General features: G+C 34.7%; 1 pseudogene; it reads left to right on the top strand.

Annotated features, from left to right (window-relative positions):
- Nucleotides 1–10461: 10461 nt before the first annotated feature.
- Nucleotides 10462–12302, top strand: LOC120270529 (annotated as a pseudogene).
- Nucleotides 12303–20483: the final 8181 nt, after the last annotated feature.

Genomic DNA, 20483 nt, shown 5'->3' with positions numbered 1-20483 from the left:
TTGGTAGCAGGCCCAAATGGATTGAACCTATCATGCATGAGATTAAAGTATTGCCAAGCTTCACCATCAATAGGGTGTCGAAGAACTCCATCATTACTACGGTTAGATGCATGCCAGGCCATGTGTTTGGCTATTTTGGCTGACATGTAAAGCCTTTGAAGCCTTGGTATAAGTGGAAAATAACGTAATATTTTGAAAGGAATCTTCTTTTGTCTTCTGCCACTCGACTTACTCGCCTTGTACCGAGCATGTCCAAATATTGAGTAATACTCCATCTTAATTGTTTCACCATAAAACAACATGCAATTTTTTGGGCAAGCATGAATTTGGACATAACCAAGTCCAAGTTTTGTCAATTTCTTCTTCATTCTATAAAAATCTTCTGGCAAACATTCATATGTTGGCATCATACTCTTCACTACTTTTATGAGTCTATTAAAGCATGACTCACTAATGTTAAATTCAGCCTTGCAATTTAAAAGTTGAGACACAGCAGATAACTTCGTATGGTTCAGGCATCCAGACCACAACGGTTTATCTGCATCTCGCAATAAAGAATAAAAGCTAGAAGCACTTGGATTTGGACTTTCAACTCGGTTCTGTGATGACTCTCCAATTTCTTGTTCGCTGTGTAAAATCCAAGTAGTATAGCCATAAGAAAAACCTTTCAGAAAAAGGTGCTGATGGACATCATCAGCAATTTGCCACTTACTATTTCTGGCAACCAGTGCATGGACATCGAATTTTACTCCCCCACATGAAATTATGTTGAGAAAATGCAAAAGAAATAAATTCCTCGACTCCATTAAAGTAATTAGAAGTAATAAATCCATCTTGCAATCTCGAGTACATCCAAGAATGGTCTCTATCCAATTTTTTGCTATATTTAAAGTAATCAAGAATCCTAGTTATGTCTTTCACCTGTGAAGATAAGTTTCTAAGTAACCATGTCATGTTATAGAAAACTTGATAAGCTAGAAATAACTAAAACTCAATAGGTAATGACTTATGATTTAGATTAATGTCAATAGATAATTATTATATAATATGATGTCGATAACCTAATAACATGTTCCACCAATCAAGCCTTCTTCAAACCCACAACTTAATTACACTAGCTCATAATTAACACAAAATTCTACATTTCATAATTGATATGACATATAAATTATGGATCATGATTACGTTAGGGGATTATGTATGTTAGATTGGTATCTCCTCTTCAATGGACCACAATAAACTTACAATAACACCTAATTAATACAAAATCACATAATAAATTGTTTATATAAAAAGTAATCTTAGGACAAAAATGTATCATATCTTGAATGTTTAAATACTAATTCAACAAGTCCAAATATAACCTTAGAGAGTGTGCTAATCTATATATGTAGAGAGGCATTATTTGTCCATCAACCGGATTCTTCAAATACCTTTCCATGGAAATGCAAAGTCAATGAAGTTTTGGAAAACATAAAAATATGTTTCGAGTTGGACACTAATGTCAAAATTTATAAAACAATAGGTTTACACAACCATTCCAAATGAAATTGTGACCTTAAAAACAAGTGGAACATAACTTGAGTGATAACAATGCAGTGAATTCTCATTTTTTAATATATGTGACTTAATAGCATCTATGAAATAACTTTTAAAATGAGTGAAACATAGAAGCATCACACCAACATAAATTGAACTAATTTAAAATATGTTATTGTGGATTTAGAGAACTTGTGTTGTAAGATACTTTTAGGGGGAAAACTCTAATATTTACCATTTTTATTTATAAATCCCAAAAACTCAACCAGGTTATTAAACAACTCTTCACTTACTCTTGGCTTATCCACAAAATCCCTTTTTCGTATCCAAAAAACGATTTCAACATTTATTAGAAAAAGCATTTAACATAGGCAAACTGATAGGTCAGAAAATTTATGCTTTAGAAGATGACAATGCTTGAAATGTTGTGGGCTTTGATATAAATGTTTTGCAGTTTAGTATACAGTAAAAAAGAAACCTGATCTTTGTGCACATTTATTTATTTATTAGATTAAAAGTATTTGAGTGCCCATCAATTTTAATCAAAAGAAAAAAAATGATCCATGGTTGCGGATGATGATCATAATAAATGCTCGTTTTTCATATGTTTTGGCTGTGATTAAGATTTGGCTGGTCCATGAAGCAAAGTGTCAGTCCCATCTATAAATCATGCAAGATTTTTTTTTTTTTAAGAAAAAGGAATTTCGGATTGTGTTGTATCAAACTTCCCAATTAAAGCAATGCCAGTTCACAATCATGTAATAAATTACCAAAACCTTATCTTAAAAAAGTTTATTGTTGTTGTTATTATTATTATTTGCCCCAAAATACTTAACCAACCTATGAAAATGATTTTTTGTTCATTTATATGTGTACTTTTATTTATTTTTTTGTTATTATAAATATCTTCATTAGAGATACACTTAATAAACTAAATTTTTTAACTAAAAATTTTAATGAATAATTGTAATTTAAAATACAAAAACTTCATCCAAGTATAAATGTGTAATTTAGTTGAATGCTCAATTTTCTCTCACAATAATGATTGAAAGCTATGATTTACTGATTTATCATATTTATTAATATATATATATATATATATATATATATATAAATACATAATCTCAACATCTTATAATTTGGGGTCTATATAAGTAAACACCATGGTCTATTTTTAATTATATGAAAGATCTTTTGAAAATTATGTTAGATTAATTTGTGATTATCAACTTTTTCAAGGTGGTAGAATGTCAAAAACATACACATTATCAAATTCTCACACTTGATTTTTTTTTTCAATGAATGTGTGTTAATAATAATTTTCATTTTTCAAGCACCTAAAAACAATGGAGAAATTAGTCACAATTTGTAACTAGGGAAAAATCTAAACAACTATTACTAGCATCATGTGGCATTTGTACTACTCTAGAAGACAAAAAAACACAGAGCTAGCGAGAAATGCATGCTTGAGTAGGAGCTGTATGTATTTTCTACTCCAAGTCACTAGTTGATACCTCCTCCTCAGGCAGTTCAAATTTACACTTCAATTTTAAACAATGCATAAACAATGCAATACGAGACCAAGCTCCTCCATCTTGTCATGAGAAAAAAAAAACACAAACATTGGAAATCAAGGAAAAAAAAAAAGAACAATTCTCATGTCAGACATTACAATAACCATTAAGCCAAGCAAATAATAATAGTGCTTATTTAACAGTTCAAAGACAACGAGCACTTTGTTTGCTCAATACTTATTTTCTAATTAAGGGGCCAAGAAGGACAAAAACCAACAATGCTGAATAGAAAAATTAGAACTAGCAATCATTCAGATACTGAGAAAGAAAAAACAAAGAAGAAGCTTATTTCATATCTTCATACGCAAATTCATCCACAAGAACAAAGGGATTCAATATACTGAGGCAATGATTAATAAAAAGTTAAAACCAAATCTTTTTCATGAGGAAAAGCTCTGACATCCCGGTATAATTGCGCAAATGAAATCTTAAACAAACTCCCTAAGGTATTCTTTTTTGTAGTATCAATCAAATTAAAACGATCCAAAACCTCAGAACAACTTCTTCCCAGAGATCAAACTATGAATGAGACGTATCAGCTCAAAAATGTTGGATTTATGAAAAATTAAGTGCTAAACAAGAAATAGAAACTCAGTTTTGACGAAACACAACTAGGAAAAACCACCTAAGAAAACAACGAGGAACTCCAACCGTGAACCTTTCCTATTCTTCTTGGAATCAGCTGACAAGGAGCCAGATTAGGGTTGAGGAGGAGGAGGATGGAGATGAGGTTGATGCGGCTAGGGTTTTTACCACATCATAATCATTAATCAATGTTGGGATTATTCCAATCTAATAACTAACTATAAAATATAAATTTTGACGATAAAATAGATCTACACTATTTAGATAATTAAAAATATTAAAAAAGTTTTATATTTTAAATATTATTTTAACCCTAATGATTAATATAAATTAATTATTATTCTTTATTTATTATCATAAAATTATTTAAAAATATTTTCTTGATAATTTGTTATATTAATAATAATTTATTAACATAAATAATAATTAATATAAATAATTTTTAGATAATAAATTACATAAAAATACCGACGGAATTCAATCGGTAAACCTATACATGTCGGTATAACTTTAGTCTTAAAAATTTAGCATGAACCCTACAATACCAACGGAATTCCATCGGTACTAATACGTTGGCAATATTATTAAATTAGACCAACAGAATTCCATCGTTATTAAGAAAAAAATATGTGTCGGTAATCGTTTGGCACCGAGGGAAAAATATGGCGGGTAATTAAGCGATGGAATTCTATCGCTGTTGGTACGTCGGTACTTATAAGAAAGTTATACCGACGCAATTCCATTGGTAATAGCATTAATATATTTGTTGGTAAAAATTTAGTCCAAAAAATTTAGCATGAATTCTACAATACCAACGGAATTCCATCGGTAATAATACATCGGTAATATTATTTAATTAGACCAACGGAATTCCGTCGTTATTAACAAAAAAATATGTGTCGGTAATCCTTTGGTGCTAAGGGAAAAATATAGCGGGTAATTTAGCGATGGAATTTTGTCGCTATTGTGCGTCGGTACTTATAAGAAAGTTATACTGAAGCAATTTTGTTGGTAATAGAATTAATATATTTGTTGGTAAAAATTTAGTCCTAAAAATTTAGCATGAACACTACAATATTAATGACATTTTGTCGAGTAATAATACGTCGGTGATATTATTAAATTAGACCAACGCAATTCCGTCGTTATTAAAAAAAAAATATGTGTCGGTAATCCTTTGGCGCCAAGGGAAAAATATGGCAGTAATGTAGCGACGGAAATCTGTCGGCGTCGTCATCGGTAATGTGGTCGCTATTAAAAATTTCACTCATACCAAACTCCGTCGGTATTTTGTCGGTAATCTATCCATATTTCGTCGGTAAAAGAAAATATTACTGACAAAAATTAATCCGTCAGAAATACTCTATTGGTAGTGAACTGTTTTTTGTATTGTTACAATCCATTATTATTTGAATCTAATTATGTGCTTTCAATGTCTTGAATGCTATAGAGGTGAAAGTCCTAGTTTTCTTGTATGATGTGCTTTGTGATGAGTAGAAATACCTACATAACATAGACAAACCGTTATTGGAGGAGATTGTGAGTAAGCCTAGCAATGGGGTACTTTAGAGTCAAGAGTTCTCCTCCCTCATTCCTCTCGAGTGATTTAAAAAGTAATTTCATGCTCTATGTAATCATAGGGAATAGATTTTGAGGAGAAATTGCATTTTTGTTCCGTATGGGATTAGGGACACTTGCTTTGCAAGAAGAATTGTCTACTTTTGAATTCTTGTTAAATTCACATTGAGAATCCATAGAAATGCAATATGGCTATGGGGGTGTCTGTATGAACACTATATTAAACAAGTTACTATTCATCCCTTGCAAGAAAGGGTTTAGTATATTCTCAGATTTCTCTCGGTTTAAATAGTATTGCTATACGTATACAACATTTGTCCTAGACTTATAAACCCTTAGGGGGCACTCTACGCCAGAGCATCCTGTTTCTACTTGAGTGTTAACCGATTTCATTTCCCGTATTCTCAATTTTTATTCTCTTTCTTCTTATTTCATTTACATACATCACGACTCTTTGATTAGGCTAGTTTTTAGAGTTACGATTAGTACTAGTATTCTGGATCTTCCCTATGGATTGATACCATGCCCTAATGAACACTTTACTACTTGATTGGCCTATACATTTGCGTTAACCCCTATCACTCATGGTGTATATCTATGTGGGGTATTCAAATGTTAAGTATGGTGTGGAATTGTCATATACTTTATTCCCATGTCATGTTAGTTATCATACATGTCTAGTTGTTACAAAATTATCAAATATTTCATTATCCTGTATTGAATAATTGATTAATACTTCAGTTCTTTGTCCTGATGATGATATAGAGTTAGAAGTGAATGAGGATACTGGGAGTGAACATGATAGTAGCTCAAGAGAGGATGATGAGGAGATTCTAGTGATGTTCCCACTGTAGGCTTAAATGCAGATGATGAGAGGGACAAGTCCATAGTTTGAGTAACCAAATATATCCAGTTGAAAAAGGCTTTGTAGGAAGATGGTGGTGAAAATGATAATGAACTAGGGACGCATGGCTGGTTATACTACACATGGGGAAGGTGGAAGCATAAGGCCAAATGCTGCACAAGATGGGAAAGTAGATGGATTTGAAAGTTATAACATGGAATCATCAAACCTTGGAAGTTATGAAGACACCAGTGAAGAATTCAATGCAGATGATGCAAGAAGACATAGGTCTATTAGAAAATTTTACATCCCTGATGTCCTATTGCTTGAGTTTTTCTTGGATCTTAGCTAGGTTTGTAGACCTGAAACTGTTTTAAGGTGAACTTGTAGATTTCCTAACCAGGAAAGAATTTAAATTTAAATGCATGAAAAATGATGTACTTTAGGGTGAGATCTAGGTATTCTACAAAGGGATGTAAATGGTTGATTTTATGTTGGTGCAATGCTAAGAAAATTGTATGTGGTTAAGCGTGATGATGCAGAACACTGATGTCTTCTTTTGACAACAAGAATAGAAGGGTGACATCTCATGTTGTTGTGAAGAGATTTTGTGATTTATTACGTGGTAAGCCTTTTATTAGGCCCATTAACCTAAGGGTAATGCTTAGGAGGAGTTAGGAGTGTTTGTTACTAATAAAGTGTGGGATAAAAAAATGCTAAAGGCTTGGTGATAACATACGATTGAATAGCATTTCAGAAAGGATTTCATGGTGCTTAACAACTATGTAATGGAGCTAAAAGGGTTAAATCTTGGCATTACTATGATTGTTGTCTCATAAAGGAAAAAGTAGATGAGTTACCTATTTTTTTCAAAGGATGTATATTTTATGGGCTGCAATTAAATAGGGTGTTAATTATTGGATATAGGATCCTAATAGGTTTAGATGGATGTTTTTTGAGAGGACTGATGAAAGGGTAATTGCTAGTGTTAGTAGGGAAAAATGGGAATAATCAAATGTTCCCTATTCCATGGGCTATTGTAGACAAGGAAACAAATGAGAGCTAAAGTTGGTTCATTAAGCATCTGCAATATGATCTTTGTATTAGGGATGGACTAGGATGTGTAGTAATCAATGACATGCAAAAGGTTTGCGACTTTCATTTAATTTATTTTTTAATTAACTACATCTCTATTTTAATTTTATAATCTCTTTTGATAGAGTCTAATCCATGCAGTCAATAAACTTTTGACCCATGATTGAGCATAAAATATGTGGAAGACACATTTATGCTATATGGGTTAAGAAATTCAAGGCAAAGAGATGCAGCAGAATTTTTGGAACACTGCTAGTGCAACTAGTTAACTAGAGATGCAAAAGTACTTGAAAATCATGAGAAACCTAAAGGGAGAGTGTTGGTTGTAGAAGAGTTGTTTGAAAAGTGGCCAATTAATCGTTGGTGCCAAGCATTTATCATTGATGTGGTTAAGTGTGAGAATGTTAATAATAACATGTGTGAGACTTTTAATTGATCAGTGCTACTGGAGGCCAGAAACAAGCCCATCATTAGCATGTTTGAAGAAATATAGGCAATATGTGATGGACAAGTTATTTGTCAAAAAGGAATTATGCCATGAAGTGGGAAATTGGAATGTGGACCCAATATAGTTGCTAAAATTAAAAAAAGAAAGAAATGGAGGGTTGAATGGAATGGTAGGGGCAAAACCATGAGGTGCTCTGGGATGATATGGTGAAACATGTGAGGCATGGCTATGTTGTTAGATTAGAAAACCATTGTTGTTCATGTGGAAAATGGGACATAATTGGGATCCCCTGTGCACATGCAATTGTTGTCATTATATCTTCTGGTACAGACCCAGTGAATTATCTGTCTAATACACTTATTTGAGAGCCTACAAATTATTGTCAACCAATAAAGAGGCGGGGATGTATTGGCCCAATAAGTGTGGGAAGTCCCTTGCTACCACCATTAGTTAAAGAAAAAAGAAAAATACCTAGTCGACTTGCAAAAAAAAAGGAAGAGAGAGTCATTGGAAGGAAATAATAGAAGCACATCAAAGCTTTCTAGGGCAAGTAGGGTTATGAAGTGTAGGTGTTTATATCATCATTTTTTTGTGTTTTATCAAAATAAATGAGGTAATTTGGCCATTTATATTGTTTAATGAGCACGACTACATTTTTATTTTTAAAATTGATTTACTCATTTATTTGGTTATTAACTTATTTTTATGTATGTGCCACGGGCATGAAATAAAAAATCTTAATATAATATGTTGGTCGATATCATCCGTAAACTCCAAACTCACATATTTTTCATTATTGCACCTCAATTATGTATCGGAGAAAGTCTGATCCTCGAGTTCTCACATTTGAGTTAATTGTTTCAACGGCTAGGTTACATACATATAAATATTTTAATATAGATTAAATAATTCAATGTGAATGCACAGTTAACTCAGCATACATCTAATTCATTTAATTTAGTCATAAATTAAGCCAAAATTGCATAATAAAAAAACTTGCATCTTAAATTTCATCTCTACACCATTAAAAGTCAAAAGAGAAAATGACTTAGAAATTTGTGTATCTCCACCCAACCACTCAAATTTCATTCAAAACTTCCACTGCTCACAGACACGATATCAACAAGCAAAAATCATATATACATATGATATTAACTATGGCTATTCAAAAAAACCGTTTAAACCGTAAACCAGATCGGACCGGTTTTTTTTTAACCGCAGGTCCGGTTCCAACCGTTTTTATCATTAATTGGTCCGGTCCGGTTCCAGTTTTGAGAACCGCGGTCCACGGACCGGTTTATTTATAAATATGTAAATATGGTTTTACGTTTTAGGGTTTATTAAAAAATTGATTTGATCTCTCGTGTGAAGGGATCAAACAGGACAAATGCGAGGATATATAGATAAGTAATGTATATTAATTAATTTAATTTTAATTCATAAAAACCAGGACCGAATTGGACCGGCCCAAAACGGTCTAAACCGGAACCGGACCGGACGAGACCGGTCCAAAACGGTTTGGACCGGTCCAGGTTTCCTTGTTATTTGGTCCAGTCCGGTCCCAATAATAAAGAAACCGTTTAACCGGTTCGGTCCGGTTCTTGACCGGTCTGGTCCAGTTTTGGACCGTGCACAGCCCTAATATTAACAAAAGAATGATTCAAGTTTGTGAAAACCAACTTTAAAAGTACACACATACACACAAGTCTGTATATATACATTTATTCCTCCCTTCCATTGCACTTTATATATCTAGCATTGCTTTACTGTTAAAAGCTAAATGAATGTGTTAATTATTTATGCCAGACAAAAGGGAGAAGAATGCTAATGAAACTCCTTTTATTCCACTCTTATATGCTACTCCATTATGCCTTTCTTAGAGGAAAGCATCAAGCCATATCTTACAACCATCTTCGCTTAGAAGGGAGAGAAAAAGAAACTTTTTTTTTTGGGATAGATTTTTTTCTATGAATTATCATTCAAAAGATTAATTATAAAAAAATTTAGAGCAAAAGACCTAGGAAATATTAGAAAAATATTTTGCATGGATAACCCTAAAACCAAAAGTTATTACCTATGTACAGCAGGAATTTATTCTTATTTTTACGTATATAGTCCGCCAACCCATAAGATTTGATTAAAATATTTTTAAAATTAATACAAATATAAATTATATATATAATATAAAAATACTTCTTTTTTGACAAATGTGAACAATCTACTAGTCAAAGAGTTTGCACGGGTTTTTAATTATACCGACGCTCTCTCACTTTAGGGTAGGGGGAGTTAAACTTATATACACAGGATCATAGTACTACTAGACCAACATGGGTGTTGGTTTTTTGAAAAGATTTACTCTTGCTAATTTAAACCTTATTTTACACAGGATCATAGTACTACTAGACCAACAGGGTGTTGGTTTTGTCTGAAAGGTCTTTTCTTTTGTGGAAAGGTCTACTCTCGCTAATTTAAACATTATTTTTATACCTATATATAGTTACTGATTTAATCAGGGAGTATACACTCAAAAATCCAAATCTAATCATGAAAACAAAACCGTCATGATAAAAACTAAATTAATAAATAAACGAATAAAATAAATATCATGTTTAATTTAATCATGGTCCCCATAAACAAGAAACAAGAAGAAGCTATTTTATTATTTATTTATTTATTTTTTAACTTTAACTTTGCTCTTTTTCTTTTCCTCATCGTCCTTAATACTCAAGAGTGAAGAAGAATCACTTCATTCCTACTTCTCATCGTTATCAACACTTTAAATAGCCCTTCAATTGTGTTACATTGTTGTATCCTCACTTACAAAGCATTTGGTGTGAGAGTTTAAGCAAAGAGTTAAGAGGATGGCAGCAAGCATTAAGGTTTTCGGATTACCATCATCCACTGATGTGGCTAGGGTTTTGGCTTGTCTCTTTTGAAAAGGATGTGGAGTTCCAATTCATTCGCGGTGACACTTACAAAAAAGATCATAAATCCCCTGAGTTCCTTAAGTTACAGGTAATTAGTAAGTCATCGAGTTCCTAAGTTCCTTTTATGTTCCTTCAATTACTTACAAATCATTGAGTTCAGAGTTCCAAAGGTCCTTTAGTTTCACGTAAGTCACCAACTACCAATTTTTTTGCAGTCTAATGATATAGTTAGTTATATAAATATCATTGCAGTTTTAATTTAAAAACATATGTATCTCATTTTCCGTTTTTGTCATATTGATCAGCTTCATATTTTTTGCTTTTAGGAATTATTAAATTTCTGTGATTTCATATTTGATTTGTGGCTTGATTTTTTTAAACAGTGCAATTTAATACACTCCAAATTCTATTTTGAGTTTTTTCAAAAAATTTTCATCAAATAATAATACATATACCTTTCCTTTTTATAATACTTATGTAATAAAGAGCCTTTGTTTCAACAGTATTAGCCTTACTACTTAAGGTACTAAGGCTTCATTTACGAAACTTTCATTGCTTAAATTTGAAACACTCTAAATACAGTGGTACCAAGGATCCTCTATTGTGAGAGAGGGCATACAACCCAAATCCCATATCAGATGGGTGTACTTATACCCCTTAAATGTATATGTGATTGTCACATTGGTTACAAAAATAATAAAAAAAATGTCATATGCAAAGCTGTCACTATGGTTCATTCTTTGCTCTTTCAGGATATCTCTGGCAGAGTCACTTTCAAAGAAGGCAAGCTCACTATGATCAGGTAAGCATCATCATATTTTACTTTACTGTTTGTTTATCTATATATTTAATATATATACCAAAACAAAATAAAGATGACATGATAATGTTTCCATTCTTTTGTTTCATAGATTCAAGGGAAATTTGCAGGTACATAGGAGGCAAGTTTGCGGATCAAGGGAACAAGAACCTCCTTGGAACAGGAGGACTAGAGAGAGCCTCCATTGAGCAATGGCTCCAATCTGAAGCTAAATCCTTCGACCCAGTTGCCTCCCAGCTTGTCTTCAACTTGGCCTTTGCAGTGCATATGGGTTTAAAGCCAGACGATGATCTTGTGGATCATTGTGAGAAGAAACTCAATCAGATACTTGATGTTTATGATGAGAGACTTGGGGAGAGTTGTTACTTGGCAGGAGATGAGTTCACACTTGCTGATCTTTCTCACTTGCCAAACTCTCATTATCTTGTAACCACTGAGAAGGGAAATGAGTTGTTTTATAAGAGGAAGAATGTTCAAAGGTGGTGGCATGATATCTCTGGAAGGGACACTTGGAAAGCAGTTGTTCGTATGCAGACTGAGCATCCTGGTCCTCTGGAGAAGTTTGCAACTATCGGCAATGATCATGATAATCATGATCATCATAAGCATGATTATCATGATCATGAATGAGTGAGCTTTCCTCATGTCTTTAACTCATTATTATTGATGGGTTAATATCTTATTGTCAACAGTAAGTGTCATGTAATGTGTGCTTTGTTTGCTTGGTGAGTCATTTGTTATTTTCTTTTTTGCTTTTTTGTTTTTTGGTGTGTTCGTTTGGAGTGTAAGTGTGATTTCTCTCATGTTTTGCACTTTTGTTCGGTCCCTAAATAGAATAAAGAGTAGGGACATTATTGTCATTGAATAATAAGCACATGTTCTTGTTGGAGTATATACATATATATATATATATTAATTTTGCATTTTAGTTTTATGTTTTTCGAGAATGTACATGCTTATGATCTATAAATTATATTTGTGTTTTTAAAATGTAAATATTAGTTGTACTCTTCTTATTATATTATCAAAGTATTTAATATTATTGCTATTAGAATATAAGTTTCGATTATAGCACACGATTAAGTAAGAACTTCTAAGCTTGAGACTATACGTATTAAATGTTGAGATTTCCTTGATTCAAGTTTTTATTAATTACTAATTGATATCCTTGTAATTTCCATAGTTTTCATTTCTTTCATTAAAGATTGATTGGAGAGATAAAACTTGTTTGTAGGGATTCTTCTCTATTTGTTGATTGTAAATGTAATTTGAATGTGCGAATGGAAATAAAAGTTTGTAATTTTCTTCTACTTTATCTTGGTACCAGAGCAATGTTATGAAACCATTGAAATGTCACAAACAAAGTTTGAAGGGGTTACTATACTGCCCATGCAATTTGTCCAATCTGAAGGTGTTTTCAATGCAGGAATCATCCCCTTTGTCACGCCCCGAATCTGGTTTGCCGGACCCTATGCACTGATAAACGGGCGCATATCCACGGTGTGAAACCCAATAAGCACGCAATGCCTCAAAACTATTCTCACAACAAAAGTACAACCTCAAAATTACAACTTTAAATACCAACCGAATATAAGAGGTTCAAATATAAAGAGGTTTTCTAAAATAGAATTCACATACTAATACAAATATAACGACAACTCAAGTAAAAGGGAACACAAACTTTATTTGTCAAGTATGTTGCCCGTTGATGAGTGTACAATATTCATATATTTATATCACTTTGTACACTCATTTGGCATGAATTAGATTAATATTGTGAAATTCGATGCTAAATATAGTGTGTTTTGCATTAACAGGCTTAGGGTAGCACTTCAATATGAGAGAGAGAGAAAGAGCCAAAAAAAGCATTTCAGACCACAAACGATGAAGTTGGAGCTCTGTCAGCATCATTTGAATAAGGACAAGGCAAAACTTGGTGGCTTACGGGTAGCTTACGGCCAACTTTATCACCGTAAGTTAATTCTAGAGGACCTTGCGGGCATGAGTATGCCTGTAAGGGGGATTCAAAGCCAAGTCAGAGGACCTTACAGGCAAGGCTTGCGCCGATAAGGATGCCTGTAAAAACCATTCAAAGGAGCTTACCACCACAGTATATGCCCGTAAGGACAGTTATAAGAAGCTGAACACTAAAGCTTACGGTCTAGCGCTTACAACCATAAGCTAAACTGCAACACAGACAAAAGTACATTATAGGTGTGACTTATGGGTGTAAATGTTCCCTTAAGGCTCACGACTATCTTCTCTAGCTCCCTTACGGTCATGTCCTTAAGCCCATAAGCAGTCGAGTATCAATAGTCTCAATGAGGACTTTTAGGGCATCGAATTCTTTTCTATTTGACAATTCTTGGATGTGAAGTTAGGGAAGATAAGAGACGAATCTCCATCTCCTAAGGAGTGATTTCAAAGGGGATTCAGCTGAACATTTAAGGGGATTGAAGATTGTAGCCGTCAAGTTCACCTTGGCGTCGTGCTTGGAAGCTTACCTAGGGTTTCTCTGGCGATTCTTCATCCTCATGATTGAAAAAGGGGGTTTTCATGGATTTCATGTTTCCTCCTATTATTTGTATCTTAGATGCTTTTCCTTCATTAATGGAGGGCTAATTTGTAGATGTTCGGGGAGAGTTGAACTCTAGGGATTATACTTTCGACATTGGTTGTTAGATCTTTGATGCTTTAATTGTTTTCCTAATTGTAATCATATCTATTGAGTCTAATTGTGTGATTGAATGTTTGATTGTTAACGAGGCGAAAGCCCTAATTATCATGTTTGGTATTGCTACGTGACGAGATGAAATTCATATCTAGCATAGACTTGCCGAAAATTCGAGAGGATAGTGAGTACACCTCTGATTAGGGTACTTTGGAGACTTTATCTCCCACAATCCTTCTGAGTAAGTTAGTGATAATCTCCATGATCTTTGCTATCATATGGAGTGAATTTCAGTAGAAATCACATTTCTGCTCTCTATTCAAATCAGAGGTAATCTCTCTCTTTGGGGGAGATTGTCTATTTAAGAGATTGTCATTAGCCAATAATAAGGTTTCATAGAGTGTTAATGCGATTGTGTGGATGTCTGTATCCGCTCTACACCTTTTTAGCTACTCTTCACTTGAGAAATCGAGGTTTTAGTATAATTTTGAAAATCTTTTCGTTCAAATAGGATTGCATGTTTAGACAACCTTTGTCCTATACTCCATAACCCTAGAGGGATGCTATGCCTGGACTTTAGTTTCTTCCTTGGCTTCTCTCCTGTTACTTCTCGTATTTTCTTATATTTGCTTGTTTTTGTTCACACACACAACATTCAATCATCTAGGCTATTTTTCTGGTTTACGGTTATTAGCTAGTATTCATTTTCTTCCTTATGGACTTACACTCTGCATTTACGCACACTTTATTGCGCAATCAGCACGTACATTTGTGTCCCTATCAAGTTTTTGGCACTGTTGCTGTATTAGGAACACTTTGATTATCCTTTACTTTAGCCATTTCCTTTCTGATTAATTTCACTTTTTACTCTTTACCTTAGTAATATATATTTACCTTTCTCATTTGGTTATCATTTTTAAGTTATTCTTCTAAAAAATGATTCGCAAAGTTTATTGACTAACTAGCAGTTATGAAAGCATGGATGGACAGTTTTGTAGAACAAAGTCACTAGGAGAAAAATGATTACTATGCAAAGAACAGTGAGGAGGATACAATGACAAAGTTATTTGACCAGTTGTATCAGTTTGAATCAAAGTAATTTCAGGATTCAAGCCAACAAAATTTAGAAGAAGCATTGGATCATTGTATAGGTTCTTTGGGAGAGTAATAAGAAGGGGAGTTCAAAATTTCATCATTTTCAGGGATTCAGAGTGTGATGTCAGTATTAGTTGAAAATGAAGAGGAACATCAAGAAAATGATATTGCACTATAATCATTAGAGCTGGAGCAACCAAATATTGAGGAGAAACTGGGTGGTCAGAACAAGAAACTAAAAACCTCAATCGAAGAGCCCCCAAACTTGAATTAAAGAAGCAACCTGAGCGTTTAGAGTATGCCTTTTTGGCTGAGAATTCTAAATTTCCAGTCATCATCTCAACCCACTTATCTTCTGATCAAAAGAAGAGGTTGGTTGAAGTTCTCATGAAACATCAAGGGGCAATTGCATGGAAGAAATAGTTTTGGGTCATAAGATATCTCAACACGGGATAGAAGTTGATAGAGAAAAGATTGAAACTATCGAGAGACTCCCATCTCCGTCCTCAGTAAAAACCATACGGAGTTTTCTTGGGCATGCGGGTTTCTACAGGTGTTTCATTAAGGACATTTTCAAAGATAACCCTAACCTCTTACAAAGCTTCTTGAGAAGGACACGCCTTTTGAATTTTCGACAGAATGTCTATTGGCATTTGAGACACTAAAAGTGAAACTAGTGAATAGACCGATTGTTATAGCCCCTAATTAGAACCTTCCCTTTGAAATTATGTGTAATGCAAGTGATCATCCAGTTAGGGTGGTTTTAGGACAAAGAAAGGGACAAGCACTTTCAACCTATATACTATGCTAGAATTACTCTGAATGATGCACAAGAAAATTATACTACCACCGAGAAGGAGTTACTAGCTATTTTGTTTGAATTTGAGAAATTTAATCCCTATCTTATTTTGTCCAAAGTCATATATTTTTCATAGACCATTCCGCACTCCATTGTCTATTAAGCAAAACCGATGCCAAACCACGGTTGATTTGTTGAATTTTGCTTTTGCAGGAATATGATGTAGAAATCAAGGATAAGCGAGGCTTTAGGAATTAAGCAGCTAATCACTTGTCAAGACTTTGCACACTCAGGGTAGGAATTTTGAGAAGGAATGGAAATCAATGATTCTTTCTTTAAAGAGTATCTTTATTGTATCAGTGCATTGGGTAAGGTTGATACACCACGGTTCTTGGGTTTTGCAAATTACCTTGTAACTCGAGTCCTTCCCAAGGATATAATCTCACATCTTAAAAAGAAATTCTTTGCAAATGTGAAGCATTATATATGGGATAATCCAAACTTGTTTCAAGTTTGTGTAGATCAGGTTGTCCAACAGTGTGTCTCGCAAAAAAGAAGGATGGGAGATCATAAGGCAATGCCATTTGGGACCCGCAAGAGAGCATTTTAGGGCAAACAAAACTGTGGCAAAAGTGCTTGAAGCCAGTTTCTTTTGGCCTTCTATTTTTTGTGTCAAACAAAGATACATTCAATGCTATGACAATTGCCAACGAACATGTAACAATTTCCGCCGCTTTGAAATGCCTCAGAATCCCATTGTTAATTATGAAATCTTTGATGTTCAGGGTATCAACTTCATGTTCCCTTTCCCTATTTCTTATGGCAGTAAATATATCTTGGCAGTAGTAGACTATGTTTCGAGATGGGTTGAAGCTCAAACCTTGCCTTCTAATGATGCTAGGGTTGTTTTTCAATTTCAAAAAAAATTATTCTCCCAGTTTAGGGCACCTAGGTTGATCATTAGTGATAGAGGCACACATTTTTGTAATACACAATTAGAGAGGGTCCTTAAAAAGTATTGTGTTACCCATAGAGTAGCTAATCCTTATCACCCTCAAACTAATAGCCCAGTAGAGGTCTCTAATCATGAATTGTAATGAATCTTAGAAAAAATGGTAACCCTTGGAAGTAAAGATTGGTGCAAAAAATTAGATAATGCCCTTTAGGCTTATAGGATAGCCTACAAGACACATTTGGGAACATCACCTTACCGTTTAGTCTATGAAAAAGCATGTCATTTACCCATTGAGCTAGAGCATCAAACTTACTGGGCCACTAGGTTCTTAAATTTTGATTTAGATGCCACAGGAGAAAAAAAAGGAAACTTTAATTAAATGAGATATATGAGTGGCAGCAAATGTCATATGAAAAATCTTGTACTTAAAAGGGACACAAAAAAATTTATCATGACAAATTGATTAAGCTGGGATACAAGTTTCATGAGGGAGATCATGTTTTACTTTATAATTCTTGCTTAAAACGTTTTCTAGGGAAACTGAAATCAAGATGGATGGGACCCTATTGCATCACTCAAGTATTTCCCCATGGAGCAAATGAAATAACACACCCGAAACATGACATATTCAAGATAAATTGACAGAGGCTAAAGCATTATTTTGGTGACACTCTTGATCCAAGTGGAGAAATTATTCATTAAAAGCGTCCTTGACATGTGTATTTCAGGTACATTAAGCTCGTGACGTTAAACAAGCATTTCTTGGGAGGCAACTTAAGCAAAAAATTTTCGTATTCTTGTTGAGTCAAGTCTTTAGTTGTAGTTTTATAGCTTTGTTTAAGTTTGCAATAAATTGCTTGGCGTGTCTCAGATTTCTTGTGTTGGTTGGTTGTTTGCCTTCTTAGGCACTCATTTTGTGCTTTCCAAGTCATATGTGTATTTGAGCTTAACTGCAAGAAATAAAGGGATTTTTGCTCAAATTTTCCAAGACTCTTAATGGTTACTTGCGCCGGTAAGTAAGGCTGTAAGCCTCAAACCAAAAGCTTTACGGGCATCTTACACCCATAAGCTACCCCGCAAGGGGAATCTAAAGAGTCTTACGTGTGCACTTACGGCCCATAAGTCCTAGTGAACATAGTTCAGAGGTTCCTTACGGGTAACTTACACCCATAAATGAGAATGTAAGGGTCATCCAAAAAACTTAAACCCTTACAACCCATAACCTCCATGGGAAACAACCTAGGTCCCTTACAGGCACTTTGGGCCAGTAAGATAGACTATAAGAGCAAGATAGACAACTTTACAGGCTACAATATAAAGGCTCTTACTGGTTGAAACCTCGGTTGTTAAGGAGATGTACCTTTATAGGGTAGGCTTTACGACCATAAGCACCTCGTAATTGTTCATTTAGAGATATTTATGGTCAAGGCTTATGCCTTTAAGCACCTAGGGTTTTAGTGCCACCAACGGCCTTTGATCTTTATTTTGAATTCTTTCTCACCGGTTCTTTGTCGCATGTGACTGTCTCTCTTCCCATTCTATTCCTCTCTTTCTCCTTTGTTGTTTTCAAGTCTTTTTGAATGGGGTTGGAAGATTTTGAAATCTTTTCACCAGCTAGTTTTCTTCTTCTTCTTTGTCTCAAAGGTAATCTTCATTTTTCATGATTTTTAAGTTCAATGATCAAAATGTTGTATGAAAATGATTGTCTGAATGTTTAGCAATGCTTGAATGCGGTAAACTCAAAATATGTAAAGTTTTGAGATCCAATGTACAGGAGCTGTCCTTATAGCCTGAGCTCGTGGTTTGTGGTCGTATGGTCACTGTAAAGGTGACTATCCCCGAGGTTTAAGGTCGAAAACCTTCCCATTAGCAGGCCGTTAACACTCCTGGTTTAAGTAAATTTCATATTTTTGTATTCTAAACATCGTATTTTTCTCTTGCAGGATGGTCAGAGCAAAGAGACCAGAGGTATTAATTTCGGGTATAGTTGCCATATAGGAGACCTCGACCCCTCCAGTCCCTCGGTACCTACATTTCAGGAGGTTCACTTCCGAGAATGCTTAGCCCACTTAAAGATAAAGAGGTTTAGCCAATCTCGTACTGTGGATTGGCCTATTCTTACCTAGCTGGGGCTCGAGGAAGAGGTAAGGAGGATGATGAAGTTGGGAGGATGAAGCAGTCTATTCTCAATAAAGGAGCAAGTGTACTGTGACACCACCTCGAGGTTCTTTGCATGTTTGAGTTAGACCGAGGGTTGTTTGGTTTTGGCCGTTCGGGATATTGACACACACAGAGCTTGCTCTACTAATGGGGTTGTATAGGATTGACTTTACCAGCACCCCACAGTATGAGGAGTTTTTCATCAACTTTCTTCCTGGCATCACTGCCAAGGGATTATAGTAGCACCTGAGTAGAGGCAGGAGTTATGAGCTGAGCGTCACCAAGGCCTCATTCCTTACCCGGCCAGCTCTCAGGTATGTACACAGTGTCAACGGCCAATCATTTTCATGGTGAAGCAACAACACCAGAGTGGTAGGCCAGAAGGAGCTCTTATTCCTGTTTAGTTTAGTTGAGCGCCACCCAATCCACTTTGGTTACGCTCTAGCAAATTTCATTACTCACCAAGGCCAGCACTTATGCCTGGGTGTGATTTTTGTTAGTCTATACATTTCATGATTCACCAGGGATATAGGGCTGGGAGATCAACTCCAGGGTCATGAGACAATGGGTGGTTCGGCACCCCTTAGGATTGACACTAGGGATGATAACAGGGATGGGGATTCCCTCATCCCCGATTCCTCGATGGGGGAAATTTGCTTCCCCATCCCCATCCCCATGGGAATCCCCTCCCCGCGGGGATCCCCACTGAGGATTTTATATTTTGCAAACATATTATTACATTTGGAACATAAAAACTACTCCACACACACACACACACACACACACACACATATATATATATGATATAATTAAAACTACTCAACATAGAGCTCAACAAACTTATCAAATAATCACTTAAACACTTAAAGAAAAAAATTCTCCAAATGGTGAGGGAATAGAGCTCAACAAACTTACCAAAGGCTAGATCTAAGTTAGGAAATAGGCTTCATCATCTAGAGTCTCTAGAGCCTCAAGCAGTCCCACACAGTGTGAGGTATTGAGAGTATCCCTTTCCACTGGGGCATAGTGTTGAGAACTAGTCACGGTTTACCTTAGTTTTGGGACCATGTGTCTTTGGATTTCCACGACTCATTAAACTTCAATTAGGAGGCATAATATTAGTCTTGCATTTGAAACAATAATCCTAGGGTGAGCATTGTCCGGGTACCCGATTTTATCATTGATTAACTCTCTTTACTCCATTTGTTTTCTCTTTTCTCTTTTACTTTTATTTGCATTACTATCTTGAATCAACTCATAAATTGGTGTTCATTCTAGCTAAATAACAATACTTCTTGTTTCTGAGCATCTATTCCATGTGGATTCGACTACCCACTCACCGAGGTATTTTATTACTTCAACAACCCATGCACTTGCGGTACACACACGCAAG

This window comes from Dioscorea cayenensis, chromosome 2 (assembly GCF_009730915.1).
Source record: "Dioscorea cayenensis subsp. rotundata cultivar TDr96_F1 chromosome 2, TDr96_F1_v2_PseudoChromosome.rev07_lg8_w22 25.fasta, whole genome shotgun sequence".
Lineage (NCBI taxonomy): Eukaryota > Viridiplantae > Streptophyta > Magnoliopsida > Dioscoreales > Dioscoreaceae > Dioscorea > Dioscorea cayenensis.
This window is presented reverse-complemented; position numbering and strand designations above follow the sequence as displayed.